This window comes from Pseudophryne corroboree, chromosome 5, assembly GCF_028390025.1.
Source record: "Pseudophryne corroboree isolate aPseCor3 chromosome 5, aPseCor3.hap2, whole genome shotgun sequence".
Lineage (NCBI taxonomy): Eukaryota > Metazoa > Chordata > Amphibia > Anura > Myobatrachidae > Pseudophryne > Pseudophryne corroboree.
In genome coordinates, this window is record NC_086448.1 from 416,748,902 (window position 1) to 416,767,625 (window position 18,724).

At 46.5% G+C, this 18,724-nt stretch overlaps 1 protein-coding gene and 1 non-coding gene across 4 annotated transcripts in view; both read right to left on the reverse strand.

The window, feature by feature from the left end:
* LOC134927810 (mediator of DNA damage checkpoint protein 1-like) overlaps positions 1-18,724 on the reverse strand; it is an 840,332-nt gene that overhangs the window by 373,530 nt on the left and 448,078 nt on the right. The window lies entirely within an intron of this gene.
* On the reverse strand, positions 6,340-6,454 carry LOC134931248 (U5 spliceosomal RNA). Its single transcript, XR_010179048.1, has one exon. It is a non-coding gene; the product is annotated as a U5 spliceosomal RNA (small nuclear RNA).

The window sequence follows — 18,724 nt, forward strand, 5'->3', positions numbered from 1 at the left end:
TTCCTGGGACTGAGCCAGGATTAGCAAATCGTCTAGCTATGGAAAAATCCTTATTCCCTGACGACAAAGATAAACTGCTATAACCACCATAATCTTGGTACACACTCTTGGAGCTGTAGCCAGTCCAAAGAGCAGCGCCTGAAACTGGAAATGTTGCTGGAGGATAGCGAACCTGAGATAACACTGATGGGAAGGTGCTACAGGTACATGTAGGTAAGCATCCTGAATATCCAGGGACACCATAAAATCCCCTGGCTACATTTCCAGGAAAATGGAACGCAAAGTTTCAACATGGAATCGAGGCACTCAAATGTGTTTGTTCAGAGCTTTAAGATTGAGATCGGGCCGGTAGGACCCACTTTCTGTCTGCACTAGAAACAGGTTGGAATAGAAACCCCGTCCCCGCTGTGCTTAAGGAACCGGTACTATCGCTCCTGATTGTAGCAACTTCTGAACTGCTTCTTGTAGGGCCTTTGCCTTCACTTCCACAAGAGATGGACTGGTACAGAAGAATTTTTGAGGGGGGCGTTTCTTGAAGGAGAATGCATAACCGTGAAACACCTCTTCTTGCACCCAGGTATTTGTAGTGGACTGCTGCCAAACCTGTGCAAATAGAAGTCGGGCGTCTGGTTGCCCAAGCTCTCTTAGTCTTACCAGATTTATCCCATTGAGACTGTTTGCTGTAAATCTTTCCCTTTGCTTTACCATGGGCCTGAAAAGACCAGAAAGCCAGAAATCTGGGTTTAACATTATATGTCGAAGGAATATTTCCAACAAAAGGCAGAGATTCTAGTACCTTCTTGGATTCAGAGTTAGCCTTCCATGTACATAGCCAAACAGCTCTACAAGCTGCTACTGAGGAAGCGGATGCTTGAGAAGCTACTATACCCATAACCCTCTAGCTGCTTCTTCCATAAAAACAGCTGTCTGCTTTAAATTTGCAAGATGGGATTATTGTTCTTTTGCTCCTGCTGAAAGATCATCTTCCAAAGCTTCCGCCCAGCCTGTCACTGCTTTAGACACCCAAGCTGTGGCCATAGCTGGACTAATAACTGCCCCTGTTAAGGAGAAAACTGTTTTAAGAAAACCATCAATCTTTCTGTCTGTTACATCATTTAATGATATTGAAGGCAGAGGTAGTGTAGATTTGTGCAGTAGTCGAACTACGTGTGCATCTACTTTGGGAGGAACTTCCCTTTTTAAACAGTCCACAGCAGGAAGAGGATAATAAGAACCCCATTTCTTAGGAATCTTACATTTCTTACTGGGTGTAACCCAGGCCTCTTCCATTATTTCCGTCAGCTGATCTGAATTCGGAAATTCTGCTTTAACAGTTTTCGGACATTTAAAAACAGGAGCCTAAAGGTGCGTACACACGGTGCGATATGCACTTAACTTTCTTTACGGTTTTGACTATAGTCAAAATTTTAAGGAAAGTTAGTGCATATCGCACCGTGTGTACACAGCTTGTCATACCGATGCGTGCTCCCGCGGGATCGGCACCGCAAGAAAAAATAGACTGTGCAGGCAGCCCAACATTGATTATATCGGCGGGGCCCGGCTCCAACCCCATCAAAGTAAATGTCGGGCTGTACGGCGCATAGTGCCGTGTGTACACAGCCTTAGATTTTAACATAGGCTCTACTGCCTCCTGTAAAGACAGAATAGATTTAATTTCATGAATTAACTCAGTTATATCTACTGAGGTAAGATACTCCTCTCTAGATGCAGATTCAGAATGGGAGGAACCAGCTTCATCAGATGTTGCTCCATATCTATCGGATTTTAAATCCTTGGGCCTGTCAGTCATATTTTTCTGGTAGCCAACGTCTAAACTAAATCCAGAACTGGATGTGGCATAATCCAGGGTGAATGTTGCATGTAAGGGTTAAATAGGTAACAAACCTGGTAACGTAGCTAGCGCCATTCGCTCAGCCAAATTGGATAACATCTATGCTAAAGATGCTCAAGAAGGTTTCTGTGTCTGAACAGGTGCCTGGCTTGAAGCCGGTTTATTAAGAAGGCTTTTATGGAAAATCATAACAATTTGCACATAACCCATCTTGTACCAGGTCTTGAGAGCTTAACCTCGCTTTGCAGGACAAACATGACGTTAATGTAGTTGCCTCTTCACCCTTGCCTTTCTTGGACATAGAAACAATTTAAATCACACACTCGAGTGTATAACTACGCATCAATGTGACAGTCCTCACTTAAATGATTTTTAAAGTTTAGTACAATCAGATCCTACCGTGCTTTGCACCAGCATTGAGGGTATGAATCAATAGAGATAGAAAATAGGATTTTGGTACTTACCAGGTAAATCCTTTTCTTTGAATCCATAGGGGGCACTGGAGTACTCTTGGGATATGGACGGCGTAGCAGAAACAAAGGCACTGAATATTTAAATTTAGAACTCTCCACCCCTCCATATCCCAGAGTACCTCAGTGTACGACCTCAGTGTTTTTACTGAGCGAACTACTATAGAGAGGTTGACAATGGAGAATTCCTATAACATAACGGACAACAACAAAGTTGACCCATAACGTTACTGTCAACTAAACAGTTGACACCATAACCGATAGACCTTTATAATTTGAACCAATCGGTGAAAATGTGTTACCATAAGCTCCTTTGAGCTTAATACAAACCAGGTAAAATGTGTTACTCTAAGCCCCTGTGAGCTTAACACAACCCAGGTAAAACTGCTCTGGGTGGGCGTCCAGTGCCCCCTATGGATTCAAAGAAAAGGATTTACCTGGTAAGTACCAAAATCCTATTTTCTTTTTCATCCACTAGGGGTCACTGGAGTACTCTTGGGACGTACCAAAGCTTCCCTTGTGGGCGGGAGAGCTGTTTGACACTTGTAACAGTAGGCAGCCAAAGCTAGATGCTGATGCCGCAACCGTTTAATAACGTGTAAACGCGCACAAACGTGTGCACTGAAGGCTATGTAGCCGCGTCGTAGACGCTCCACGACCAGCTGGTCCTGACATTCCCACAGAACCTGTGGAATGAGCTATTACTGACGAAGGCGACTGTAACTTAGCCTTCAAGTAAGCCTGACTTGTAGTCATTTTGATCCAACTGGATAATGTCTGCTGAGAAAACTGGCTAACCCCAGTTGGCCGCATTATAGAGAACAAACAACGTATCCGTATTACGTACTGTAGACGTTAGGGACATATAGACGCGTAATGCGTGTACCACATTCAGAATTCTAGAATGTGCTGTCAACACAGGAACCACTATTGGTTTATTGATGTGAAGAATAAGAAATCGGAATTCGTCCGAAGTTCTGCTTTGACATGAGAAAACTCAAATACGGTGGCTTGGAATACAAGGCACCCAAATATGAAAACAAAACCCTTGCCGAAGCTAAGGCTAGAAGAAAACGTTTTCCAAGTGAGAAACTTAATCCCCATTTGTTGTAAGGGTTCAAAATATGAAAACTGTAAGAAATCTGAACCCAGCCTCAAGTCGCATGGCGCTGTAGGTGGGATAAATGGAGGCTGCATTTGATGACACCTTGTAGAAAAGGTGTGTACCGACGCAATAGAGTCAAACGTCTTTGAAAATAACTTGACCACACAGATACCTGCACCCTCAGTGCAGATAAACTCAGTTCTCCATCTCACCCCGTCTGTAAAATAACAGAATACGGGTAACTTGAAAGATGATGTCGGAAACTTCCGAGCTTCACACCCACCTATATAGGCACACCAAATTTTGTAATAATGAGCTGCCGTAAGCGGCTTCCTAGCTCGTAACATGGTTGGTATAACCGATACTGTAATGCCCTATTTCTTTTCTTAAGAGGGCGGTCTGAACCCCCACCCCGTCAACCGCAGCCGCGGTACATAGGTAAATAGGGGTAAAAGAACGGTCCCTGTTGTAACAGGTTGGACGTATTATGAGCGGGCCAAGATCGTGTGCAAGTATTCCTTGGAGATTCGAGAAGCAAGCTCTCCGAAACCCATGAGATATCACTAGTATGACTGTGACGAACTGTCTTATGATCCGTTTTAGCAACGGAGAGAGCAGCGGAAAATGGTGGAGCCAGATACACGAGGATGTATGACCACACGAATGTGAGAACCTCCACCGCCACTGCCCTTGTGATCTGTCGTTCTGTACACATACTGAGCGTTTGTAATTGTGGCGAGATGCCCTCATGTATACCTGAGGGTAACCCCACCTGTGGATTCACATATGAAACACCTCTGGATTTAATGCCCAGTTTTCAGGATATAAATCCCGACGGGTGAGATCATCTGTCTAACAGATGTCCACTAGCGGAATGAACCCCGTCGACAACATCACATAATGGTGTTCTGGGCAATTGAGGATTCGAGCTACCTGCCGCATTGCCATGCGGCTTCTTGGTCCTCCCTGTTGTTGTGTATGCAACTCCCGTTGCGTTGTCTGACTGCACTTGGTCAGACTGAAAGCGAAGCATGTAGTGCATTGTAAATTGCACGGAGTTCCAGGACATTTATCGACAGCAATCTGTCGTGATCCGCTTTAGAACCCCTGTCGCTGACCTTTTTTTTTTTTTTTTTTTAACTACAACTCCTGAACCTCTGAGACTCTCGTCCAGAGTATATACACCCTCGCCCCCCTGTGGGAAACGCGAGTGAAGCCCGACGACCTAAAGCGCTTTGAAAACACATCATTATTCCTAACAGGCGAATACACCAATGTACCGCTAGTGTGCGTGGCTTTTGCACTAATTACTAGATGGTATATTTGTTCTTGCTGGTGTAGTAGGTAAATGTCTGTAATTTACCGTATTTATAATCTTACCTAGGAATTGACGTCGTTCAGACGGAATTAGATGCGATTGTTTTTGAACTTGACCTGCCACCGTAGTATACATTAGTAGCGCAAGTAAGAGGAACTCTGTTGAGACAGAGTTCTTATGAGCAGATCGTCTAAGTATGGAACGATTGTCACTGGCAGGGCTCTGAGATGAGCTATCCTCACCAACATCACTTTGGTAAATACCCGAGGCGTTGACAAGAAGCCAAATGGTAGAAGTTGAAATGGTTAATGGTTGTGGCGTTTTGCAAACGCTAGAACCTGTGATGACCAAACCGGAATGGGTAAATACGCATTGTGAAGATCAAGTGCAATTATGCAATTTTGTGGCTCCAAATATGCAAATACTAACCGCAGAAAATCCATTTTCAAACTGCAGTAAGTGACTTGCTGATTGAGACTGCGACGGAGCTGTCTGGTTTTGTTACCCCAAACAGAGGGGAATAAGTAACCCTGACTCTGCTGGTGTACTATGCCTGGAAATAAAAACAGCTGAAACCAGCAGAGACTAAATGGCAACCTGCCAAACCGTTCGACAGAGGCAGTCTTGTCCTTTAATCTGTAAATAGCGGAGACATCCATGAGTTGATGTCTGGAAACCCCGCAAATGTAACGTGTAAAGACGCGCTTCCACAATTGGAAAATGGAGATGGCCTAATAGGTCGTCAAGCCACTGGCTTGTTGACTGTAGCGTCCTGTCGTTACAAGGCGTGACTGTTTTTGTACCACCGCCTTGAAAAAACTGAAGACTAAAGGGATTAAACGCCGGCACAAGTATTTCCATTTTGATACTGGATGCGGTAATGGCTGAATATCAAATTTAGGACCAAACAAGCTCTGGCCTTGTCGTGCTGAAACTAGCGACGATGAAAAGTGAGAATCGAAGTAACCGGCGTTAGCAGAAGCTTTACAGATATACTCTGCAGCTTCTCATTAACAGTGATCGTCATTGTTTCCATACATAGAGTCTAGTGACCCAAATGTATATTGGGTCTTTATAATGTTTGACACAGACGAACTCACCCATGGCGGATCGCGTCATTTAGATGTGGAAACGATTAAATAGTGGTTAGAGTCTACTCAGTCTCTGTAAAAATGGAGACATTGACTCACTGGGTTTTAGCAATGTATGGTTGTCAAAAACCCCGCACTATCTGAGTGCTGGTCTAATGTACCCTTCTCACTCGTAGTTATCGCTGTGAGATTTGACATAGAATCGTGCATTAAATTATAAGACCAGTTAAATAAACACCCTGGTACCCAAAGGGAAATTGGCCCTTTGGAAAGACTGTCCTTCGTTAGAGCTGGCGGAGTAACTTCCGAGACTCCGATGTTACCGCTCCTTTAATTTGAATTGCCAATGCTTAACATAGGATCTTTAAAATTATTTTTAGTCTGCGCTAGAGCCTTACTCGCTATGCAGACAGACACCACAATAGGCAACGGACAGACACTTGCACGACTTATTGAAGTTATTATGTGTCATATATATATTTTTATTGCTGAAAAGCATATTAAGCCCAGCCGTAGGCAGGCATCAAAAAATTATATGAAACTCATGGTTGTTCCTCTCCACGGAAATCTTTAGTAAAAGGCGAAAGATTTATTCGATCTGAAGACAAACCAGAGTATTCTTTATGTGAAAAGCAGTTCACATGGGCAGCTTATGTGAAACCCGAACCAAATTCCCACTAACACCCCTGCGCCTCTGGTGGCTTAGAGATGTAGGGCAGGAATGTTCCAGAATTACAAACTGGAAAACAACAGGAAGCATGGTTAAAATGGCCCCTTTGCCATGCTGACCCTGATAATCACAGAACAAGTTACAATTGTTTCCGTGTTAATATAGCCTATTATACAGTGATAATCACAGGCAGGGTACAACACATGCTCTATGAATATAATTACAGACATTAATATAGGCTCAATAGCCTATTATACAGCAATAATATAGGCTCACTAGCCTATTATACAGTGATAATAACAGACATTAATATATAGGCTGAATAACCTATTATACAGTGATAATCACAAACATTAATATAGGCTCAATAGCCTATTATACAGTGATAATCACAGAAAGTAATATAGGCTCAATAGCCTATTATACAGTGAAACTCACAGGACAGGTTACAATACATTATAAATATATATAGCTGCATATACACTGTGCTGCTGTTCATATAGGTATTTTACATACCCTTGCCGCTGTGATCCGCCAGATTCCACCGCCCCTCTTCCCCCCTGTAACGCTGTGTCTCTGCGGGAAGCCCGGGAAGACTTGCAGGGAGGCCTTCTTGCAGCCTCTTAGCGCTGGCACTGATCTGCGGGTGGATGGTGCTGGGCGGCCGGACGGAGCGGCGGCCCGGTTATCACAGTCTTAGTGCTGAGAACTGAGGGAGCGTCTGCGGCCGTATGGCGCTGGGCGGCCGGACGGAGCGGCTGGGACGGGCGGACGTAGCGCTGTATGGACCTTGCAGACGTAGCGGCTGGGGCTGTGGCGGGCGGATGAGCGGCGGAAGCGGCATATTAAAACCAACATAGCGGGGCGGCAGCCTGCGCTGACCGCCCCGTTCCCCAGCCTACCTTGCTTGTATCCCTGATCATGGCTGCGACGGGGCTTCTTATGTGTAAGCTCCGTCCAGCTCTCCAGTGATCTTAGTCATGGCTGCGACGGGGCTTCTTATGTGTAAGCTCCGTCCAGCTCTCCAGTCATGGCTGCGACGGGGCTTCTATGTGTAAGCTCCGTCCAGCTCTTCAGTCATCCAGTCATGGCTGCGACGGGGCTTCTATGTATAAGCTCCGTCCAGCTGTTGCAGGAGCAGTGGGCTGCCTGTGGCTGTGAGGGTGCTCTTTGTGAGGACCGACACGCCATGCGCTGCCCGTGCAGCGGCACTATCCCGGACCCACGTTTTTCCTGAAACTGGGAAGGGATGTGCTTTTGAAAAAAGTAAAAAATAAAAAGTAAAAATGAAAAATTAATAAAATCTTCCACAAAGTGTGGGAACTCCCACAAGCCGATGTTAGTGCTTTGAGCACAGAAAAAACACTGAGGTCGTACACTGAGGTACTCTGGGATATGGAGGGGTGGAGAGTTCTAAATTTAAATATTCAGTGCCTTTGTTTCTGCTACGCCGTCCATATCCCAAGAGTACTCCAGTGACCCCTAGTGGATGAAAAAGAAAGCAAAACTGACAGAAACAAACTTTAAAGTCAGCAGCCGCACTAGCAAACAGTCACATAAAATGCATTAGTATATATTTGCATAATGAGCACAGTTTAAACTACACAATACATATAAGTAGGTAGGAAAACGCATTACTGCAATACCTTATACCAGGGGAACTAGCGTATTCAGACGCACAGCGAATAATACAGCAGTAAATGTTCAAACATTCATTTGCATCAGGCACTTTATCAACTACTCAATACCACCAGGGTAGGTAGGAACTCAGTGCTGTATCACCTGCCTCAGAAGAGCGGGCTTCAGGGAGACTTAAATACCGCTTCCGTATTCGACCATGCCGCTAACAGCTGGCTGAGGAAACAAACGCACCAGTGAAAACAGCCACATAGCGACTCAGACTGAACTGTAATGTTTAAGCATCTCAGACGGAAGCAGAAATATCAGTTCATGGCGGGAAACTGGTCAAACTGGGGGGAGGGGCGACCAGGGGAGCGTCTTACACCCCACTGCTGACACCAACCCCAGGGATCACGGCCTCTACTATTCCCCAGAACCTATGATCCCTGAGACCTAGCGCTGGTGCACCCGAGGTGGCAGCAGCATCAGCGACTGTCCAGTAGTCTCCAACTGAGACAGTAAGGCTGGTTTATATGCATCTTAAACTGCTAACCGAAAAATACGCCTTACCTTCTCCCCGTTCTCCAGAAGCAGCCTGGGATCATCAGTATGGACTTGCTAGTACATCTAGCTGGCCCCCGCTGAAACAGCAGTGTTTACATGGAGGTAACCGTTGCCACGATCTGGTGGAGAGTTGTTGGACCGACTATCTTTTATGCGTTTAAGACGCATAGAAAGAATGCTCAAAAAAAAAAAAAAGACTACAGTATATAAAATAAAGCTTGTGGCTGTAAAAAGAACAGCCACACCGTTTCAGTGGTTCCGCTCCTGCCGCACCAAACAAAATAACGCAATTCCCTCAGCCAGGAGGCGGGGTTATAGAAAGGCTGGACCGTTGCATCCTGGGAGCTCAAAAGCTTTAACCAACTGGTGCCCGTTCCTCTGACGCCACGCAAGGTACCCAAGGTAGATCCTGAAGGAGGAATACAAATTTCTGCTATAAAAATGGCAACTGTTTTATGCACTTATCTGTTATCCAGTTTCATTCTTATTCATTAAAAATAATTAAAATTAAAGTCTATGCCATGGTATATTCACAAAGCTGCCAGCGGCAGTGGTCAAGTTCCAATTTAGGTGAATTGAGCTAGCTATTTACACAGGCTACACTACTTTGTGCAGCACTTATCAAACTGCAACAATGATTGGATGCAACCTTGCAGCTAACCAGGTCAGCAGACGGCAGGACTCTCTGCTGCCAATGTGGGCTGAGGAAGAGACTGATGTGTGCCCTCATGCTGCCCTCTTCTCTGTTGCATGGGAACCAAGGTAGGGTTTTCTACTGCAGTAAGCAACATGCTTGATGTGCATTATTAGGTCCATGTGGATAAGTCTCATGGGCATTACAAGGGTCATATTAGGAGGTCTGATATGAAGGGGTCTGATGGGCATTATTCAAGGCACATGAGGAAGACAGCACTTCAGGGGGTGGTCTGATGGGCATTAACTGGTACGTGGGGAGGTCTGAGTGCATGTGGGGGGGGGCATAAAAGTGGCATGTGAGGAGATCTGAGAACTTGTGGCAGATTTTATGGGCATGTAAATGCATGTGTGAAGATCTGAGGACATGCTGGATGTGGTCTGATGAGCATACAAATGGTCTGAAGGTATGGGGAAGCCATGTATCATCCCCTCCACACCAAAACCAGCAATAGAAGCTATATATCAGTATGGCAGGAGGATAAGAATGATAAATACACAGTCTATGCAGGGCAAACAAACTATACAGGAAACAGAGACCCTCAAGCACACAGAGGCAATACATGAGAAAAGAGGGGAAAGCAGAGAAAGAGAGAGAAAAATAAGATTTTACTTACCGATAAATCTATTTCTCATAGTCCGTAGTGGATGCTGGGGACTCCATCAGGACCATGGGGATTAGCGGCTCCGCAGGAGACAGGGCACAAAAGCAAGCTTTTAGGATCACATGGTGTGTACTGGCTCCTCCCCCTATGACCCTCCTCCAAGCCTCAGTTAGGTACTGTGCCCGGACGAGCGTACACAATAAGGAAGGATCTTGAATCCCGGGTAAGACTCATACCAGCCACACCAATCACACCGTACAACTTGTGATTTGAACCCAGTTAACAGTATGATAACAATGAAGTAGCCTCTAAAAAAGATGGCTCACAACAATAATAACCCGATTTTTTTGTAACAATAACTATGTACAAGTAATGCAGACAATCCGCACTTGGGATGGGCGCCCAGCATCCACTACGGACTATGAGAAATAGATTTATCGGTAAGTAAAATCTTATTTTCTCTAACGTCCTAGTGGATGCTGGGGACTCCGTCAGGACCATGGGGATTATACCAAAGCTCCCAAACGGGCGGGAGAGTGCGGATGACTCTGCAGCACCGAATGAGAGAACTCCAGGTCCTCCTCAGCCAGGGTATCAAATTTGTAGAATTTAGCAAACGTGTTTGCCCCTGACCAAGTTGCAGCTCGGCAAAGTTGTAAAGCCGAGACCCCTCGGGCAGCCGCCCAAGATGAGCCCACCTTCCTTGTGGAATGGGCATTTACAGATTTTGGCTGTGGCAGGCCTGCCACAGAATGTGCAAGCTGAATTGTACTACAAATCCAACGAGCAATAGTCTGCTTAGAAGCAGGAGCACCCAGCTTTTTGGGTGCCTACAATATAAACAGCAAGTCAGACTTTCTGACTCCAGCCGTCCTGGAATTATATATATATATATATATATATATATATATATATATATTTCAGGGCCCTGACAACGTCTAGCAACTTGGAGTCCTCCAAGTCCCTAGTAGCCGCAGGCACCACAATAGGTTGTTTCAGGTGAAACGCTGACACCACCTTAGGAAGAAACTGGGGACGAGTCCGCAGTTCTGCCCTGTCCCGAATGGAAAATCAAATATGGGCTTTTGTAAGACAAAGCCGCCAATTTTGACAATCGCCTGGCCGAGGCCAGGGCCAACAGCATGGTCACTTTCCATGTGAGATATTTCAAATCCACAGATTTGAGTGGTTCAAACCAATATGATTTGAGGAATCCCAACACTACGTTGAGATCCCACGGTGCCACTGGAGGCACACAAGGGCTGTATATGCAATACTCCCTTGACAAACGTCTGGACTTCAGGAACTGAAGCCAATTCTTTCTGGAAGAAAATCTATAGGGCCGAAACTTGAACCTTAATGGACCCCAATTTGAGGCTCATAGACACTCCTGTTTGCAGGAAGTGCAGAAATCGACCTAGTTGAATTTTTTTTAGTGGGGCCTTCCTGGCCTCACCCACGCAACATATTTTTACCACATGTGGTGATAACGTTGTGCGGTCACCTCCTTCCTGGCTTTGACCAGGGTAGGTATGACCTCTTCCGGAATGCCTTTTCCCTTAGGATCCGGCGTTCAAACCGCCATGCCGTCAAACGCAGTCGCGGTAAGTCTTGGAACAGACAAGGTCCCTGCTGGAGCAGGTCCTTTCTTAAATGCCGATGCCACGGTTCCTCTTGGAACAGACATGGTACTTGCTGAAAGCAAATCCCTTCTTAGCTCCCGAGGCCATTAGTCCTCTGTGAGCATCTCTTGAAGTTCCGGTTACCAAGTCCCTCTTGGCCAATCCGGAGCCACGAGTATAGTTCTTACTCCTCTATGTCTTATAATTCTCAATACCTTGGTTATGAGAAGCAGAGGAGGGAACACATACACCGACTGTTACACCCACGGTGTTACCAGGACGTCCACAGCTATCGCCTGAAGGTCTCGTGACCTGGCGCAATACCTGTCCCATTTTTTGTTCGGGCGGGACGCCATCATGTCCACCTTTGGTCTTTCCCAACGGTTCACAATCATGCGGAAAACTTCCCGATGAAGTTCCCACTCTCCCGGGTGGAGGTCGTGCCTGCTGAGGAAGTCTGCTTCCCAGTCGTCCACTCCCGGAATGAACACTGCTGACAGTGCTATCACATGATTTTCCGCCTAGCGAAAAATCCTTGCAGTTTTGCCACTGCCCTCCTGCTTCTTGTGCCGCCCTTTCTGTTTACGTGGGCGACTGCCGTGATGTTATCCCACTGGATCAATACCGGCTGACCTTGAAGCAGAGGTCTTGCTAAGCTTAGAGCATTATAAATTTGCTCTTAGCTCCAGTATATTTATGTGGAGAGAATTCTCCAGACTTGATCACACTCCTTGTGTGACTGCTCCCCAGCCTCTCAGGCTGGCCTCCGTGGTCACGAGCATCCAATCCTGAATGCCGAATCTGCGGCCCTCTAGAAGATGAGCACTCTGTAATCACCACAGGAGAGACACCCTTGTCCTTGGATATAGGGTTATCCGCTGATGCATCTGAAGATGCGATCCGGACCATTTGTCCAGCAGATCCCACTGAAGAGTTCTTGCGTGAAATCTGCCGAATGGAAGCGCTTCGTAATAAGCCACCATTTTTACCAGGACTCTTGCGCAATGATGCACTGACACTTTTCCTGGTTTTAGGAGGATCCCGATTAGCTCGGATAACTCCCTGGCTTTCTCCTCTGGGAGAAACACCTTTTCCTGGACTGTGTCCAGAATCATCCCTAGGACCAGCAGACGTGTCGTCGGAACAACTGCGGTTTTGGAATATTTAGAATCCACCCGTGCTGTCGTAGAACTACTTGAGATAGTGCTACTCCGACCTCCAACTGTTCTCTGGACCTTGTTCTTATCAGGAGGTCGTCCATTTTCTTTGAAGACGAATCCTCCTTTCGGTCATTACCTTGGTAAGGACCCGGGGTGCCTTGGACAATCCAACGGCATCGTCTTGAACTGATAGTGACAGTTCTGTACCACGAACCTGAGGTATCCTTGGTGAGAAAAGGCAAATTTTGGGACATGGGGGTAAGCATCCCTGATGTCCCGGGACACCATATAGTCCCCTTGTTCTTTGCTATCACTGCTCTGAGTGACTCCATCTGGATTTGAACCCTTGTAAGTGTTCAAATTTTTCAGATTTAGAATAGGTCTCACCTAGCCTTCAGTACCACCATATAGTGTGGAGTAATACCCCTTTCCTTGTTGTCGGAGGGGTAATTTTATTATCACCTGCTGGGAATACAGCTTGTGAATTGTTTTCAATACTGCCTCCCTGTCGGAGGGAGACATTGGTACAGCAGACTACAGGAACCTGCGAGGGGGGAAACCTCTCGACATTCCAATCTGTACCCCTTGGATACTACTTGTAGGATCCAGGGGTCCTGTACGGTCCCAGCGTCATGCTGAGAACTTGGTAGAAGCGGTGGAGGGCTTCTGTTCCTGGGAATGGGCTGCCTGCTGCAGTCTTCTTCCCTTTCCTCTATCCCTGGGCAGATATGACTCTTATAGGGACGAAAGGACTGAGGCTGAAAAGACGGTGTCTTTTTCTGCAGAGATGTGACTTAGGGTAAAAAACGGTGGATTTTCCAGCAGTTGCCCTGGCCACCAGGTCCCATGGACCGACCCCAAATAACTCCTCCCCTTTATACGGCAATACATCCTTGTGCCGTTTGGAATCTGCATCACCTGACCACTGTCGTGTCCATAAACATCTTCTTGCAGATATGGACATCGCATTTACTCTTGATGCCAGAGTGCAAATATCCCTCTGCGCATCTCGCATATATAGAAATGCATCCTTTAAATGCTCTATAGTCAATAAAATACTGTACCTGTCAAAGGTATCAATATTTTTAGTCAGGGAATCCGACCAAGCCACCTCAGCTCTGCACATCCAGGCTGAGGCGATCGCTGGTCGCAGTATAACACCAGCATGTGTGTGTATACTTTTTAGGATATTTTTCAGCCTCCTATCAGCTGGCTCCTTAAGTACGGCCCTATCCGTAGATGGTACCGCCACTTGTTCTGATAAGCGTGTGAGCGCCTTATCCACCCTGAGGGGTGTTTCCCACCGCGCCTTAACTTCTGGCGGGAAAAGGTATACCGCCAATAATTTTCTATCGGGGGAAACCCACGCATCATCACACACTTCATTTAATTTATCTGATTCAGGAAAAACTACAGGTAGTTTTTTCACCTCACATATAATACCCTTTTTTGTGGTACTTGGAGTATCAGAAATATGTAACACCTCCTTCATTGCCCTTAACGTGTGGCCCTAAAAGAAAATAAGAATTTACTTACCGATAATTCTATTTCTCGGAGTCCGTAGTGGATGCTGGGGTTCCTGAAAGGACCATGGGGAATAGCGGCTCCGCAGGAGACAGGGCACAAAAAGTAAAGCTTTAGGATCAGGTGGTGTGCACTGGCTCCTCCCCCTATGACCCTCCTCCAAGCCAGTTAGGTACTGTGCCCGGACGAGCGTACACAATAAGGGAGGAATTTTGAATCCCGGGTAAGACTCATACCAGCCACACCAATCACACCGTACAACTTGTGATCTAAACCCAGTTAACAGTATGATAACAGCGGAGCCTCTGAAAAGATGGCTCACAACAATAATAACCCGATTTTTGTAACTATGTACAAGTATTGCAGATAATCCGCACTTGGGATGGGCGCCCAGCATCCACTACGGACTCCGAGAAATAGAATTATCGGTAAGTAAATTCTTATTTTCTCTATCGTCCTAGTGGATGCTGGGGTTCCTGAAAGGACCATGGGGATTATACCAAAGCTCCCAAACGGGCGGGAGAGTGCGGATGACTCTGCAGCACCGAATGAGAGAACTCCAGGTCCTCTTTTGCCAGGATATCAAATTTGTAGAATTTTACAAACGTGTTCTCCCCTGACCACGTAGCTGCTCGGCAGAGTTGTAATGCCGAGACCTCTCGGGCAGCCGCCCAAGATGAGCCCACCTTCCTTGTGGAATGGGCCTTAACCGATTTAGACTGTGGCAGGCCTGCCTCAGAATGTGCAAGTTGAATTGTGTTACAAATCCAACGAGCAATCGCCTGCTTAGAAGCAGGCGCACCCAACTTGTTGGGTGCATACAGTATAAACAGCGAGTCAGATTTTCTGACTCCAGCTGTCCTGGAACATATTTTCAGGGCCCTGACAACTCCTAGCAACTTGGAGTCCTCCAAGTCCCTAGTAGGTGCAAGGCACCACAATAAGCTGGTTCAGGTGAAACACTGACACCACCTTAGGGAGAGAACTGGGGACGAGTCCGCAGCTCTGCCCTGTCCGAATGGACAAACAGATATGGGCTTTTTTGAGAAAAAACCACCAATTTGACACTCGCCTGGTCCAGGCCAGGGCCAAGAGCATGGTCACTTTTTATGTGAGATGCTTCAAATCCACATATTTGACTGGTTTTAAACCAATGTGATTTGAGGAATCCCAGAACTACGTTGAGATCCCACAGTGCCACTGGAGGCACAAAAAAGGGGTTTGTATATGCAATACTCCCTTGACAAACTTCTGGACTTCAGGAACTGAAGCCAATTCTTTCTGGAAGAAAATTTACAGGGCCGAATTTGAACCTTAATGGACCCCAATTTGAGGCCCATAGACACTCCTGTTTTCAGGAAATGCAGGAAACGACCGAGTTGAAATTTCTTTGTGGGCCTTCCTGGCCTCACACCACGCAACATATTTTCGCCACACGTGGTGATAATGTTGTGCGGTCACCTCCTTTCTGGCTTTGACCAGGGTAGGAATGTCCTCTTCCGGAATGCCTTTTTTCCCTTAGGATCCGGCTTTCCATCGCCATGCCGACAAACGCAGCTGCGGTAAGTCTTGGAACAGACATGGTACTTGCTGAAGCAAGTCCCTTCTTAGCGGCAGAGGCCATAAGACCTCTGTAAGCATCTCTTGAAGTTCCGGGTACCAAGTCCTTCTTGGCCAATCCGGAGCCATGAGTATAGTTCTTACTCCTCTACGTCTTATAATTCTCAGCACCTTAGGTATGAGAAGCAGAGGAGGGAACACATACACCGACTGGTACACCCACGGTGTTACCAGAACGTCCACATCTATTGCCTGAGGGTCTCTTGACCTGGCGCAATACCTGTCCCGTTTTTTGTTCAGACGGGACGCCATCATGTCCACCTTTGGTATTTCCCAACGGTTTACAATCATGTGGAAAAAACTTCTCAATGAAGTTTCCACTCTCCCGGGTGGAGGTCGTGCTGAGGAAGTCTGCTTCCCAGTTTCCATTCCCGGGATGAAAAACTGCTGACAGTGTTATCACATGATTTTCCGCCCAGCGAAAAGTCCTAGCAGTTTCTGCCATTGCCCTCCTGCTTCTTGTGTCGCCCTGTCTGTTTACGTGGGCGACTGCCGTGATGTTTTTCCCACTGGATCAATACCGGCTGACCTTGAAGCAGAGGTCTTGCTAAGCTTAGAGCATTATAAATTTACCCTTAGCTCCAGTATATTTATGTGGAGAAAAGTCTCCATACTTGATCACACTCCCTGGAAATTTTTTCCTTGTGTGACTGCTCCCCAGCCTCTCAGGCTGGGCTCCGTGGTTACCAGCATCCAATCCTGAATGCCGAATCTGCTGCCCTCTAGAAGATGAGCACTCTATAACCACCACAGGAGAGACACCCTTGTCCTTGGATATTGGGTTATCCGCTGATGCATCTGAAGATGCGATCCGGACCATTTGTCCAGCAGATCCCACTGAAAAGTTCTTACGTGAAATCTGCCGAATGGAATTGCTTCGTAGGAAGCCACCATTTTTACCAGGACCCTTGTGCAATGATGCACTGTTTTTAGGAGGTTCCTGACTTGCTCGGATAACTCCCTGGCTTTCTCTTCCGGGAGAAACACCTTTTTCTGGACTGTGTCCAGAATCATCCCTAGGCACAGCAGACGTGTCGTCGGGATCAGCTGCGATTTTGGAATATTTAGAATCCACCCGTGCTGATTGTAGCAGTATCCGAGATAGTGCTACTCCGACCTCCAACTGTTCCCTGGACTATGCCCCTATCAGGAGATCGTCCAAGTAAGGGATAATTAAGACGCCTTTTCTTCGAAGAAGAATCATCAATTCGGCCATTACCTTGGTAAAGACCCCAGGGTGCCGTGGACAATCCAAACGGCAGCGTCTGAAACTGATAGTGACAGTTCTGCACCACGAACCTGAGGTACCCTTAGTGAGAAGGGCAAATTTGGGACATAGAGGTAAGCATCCCTGATGTCCCGGGACACTATATAGTCCCCTTATTCCTGGTTCGTTATCACTGCTCTGAGTGACTTCATCTTAATTTGAACCTTTGTAAGTGTTCAAAAAAAAATTTTTAGAATAAGTCTCACCTAGCCTTCTGGCTTCAGTACCACAATATAGTGTGGAATAATACCCCTTTTCTGTAGTAGGAGGGGTAATTTAATTATCACCTGCTGGGAATACAGCTTGTGAATTTTTTCCCATACTACCTCCTTGTCGGAGGGAGACTTGGTAAAGCAGACTTCAGGAGCCTGCGAAGGGGAAACGTCTCGACATTTCCATCTGTACCCCCGGGATACTACTTGTAGGATCCAGGGGTCCTGTACGGTCTCAGCGCCATGCTGAGAACTTGTCAGACGCGGTGGAACGCTTCTGTTCCTGGGAATGGGCTGCCTGCTGCAGTCTTCTTCCCTTTCCTCTATCCCTGGGCAGATATGATCTTATAGGGACGAGAGGACTGAGGCTGAAAAGACGGTGTCTTTTTCTGCAGAGATGTGACTTAGGGTAAAAAACGGTGGATTTTCCAGCAGTTGCCGTGACCACCAGGTCCGATGGACCGACCCCAAACAAGTCCTCTTCCTGTATACGGCCATACTGTGCCGTTTGGAATCTGCATCACCTGACCACTGTCGTGTCCATAACATCTTCTGGCAGTTATGGACATCGCGTTTATTCATGATGCCAGAGTGCAAATATCCCTCTGTGCATCTCGCATATATAGAAATGCTCTATAGTCAATAAAATACTGTCCCTGTCAAGGGTATCAATATTTTTAGTCAGGGAATCCGACCAAGCCACCCTAGCTCTGCACATCCAGGCTGAGGCGATCGCTGGCCGCAGTATAACACCAGTATGTGTGTATATACTTTTTATTATATTTTCCAGCCTTGTCAGCTGGTCCTTGAGGACGGCCCTATCTATAGACGGTACCGCCACTTGTTTTGATAAGCGTGTGAGCGCCTTATCCACCTTAAAGGGTGTTTCCCAACGCGCCCTAACTTCTGGCGGGAAAGGGTATACCGCCCATAATTTTCTATCGGGGGGAACCCACGCATCATCACACACTTTATTTAATTTATCTGATTCAGGAAAAACTATGGTAGTTTTTTCACATCCCACATAATACCCTCTTTTGTGGTACTTGTAGTATCAGAAATACGTAACACCTCCTTCATTGCCTTTAACGTGTGGCCCTAATAAGGAATACGTTTGTTTATTCACCGTCGACACTGGATTCAGTGTCCCTGTCTGTGTCTGTGTCGACCGACTAAAGTAAACGGGCGTTTTAAAGCCCCTGACGGTGTTTGAGACGTCTGGACCGTACTAATTGTTTGTCGGCCGTCTCATGTCGTCAACCGACCTTGCAGCGTGTTGACATTATCACGTAATTTCCTAAATAAGCCATCCATTCCGGTGTCGACTCCCT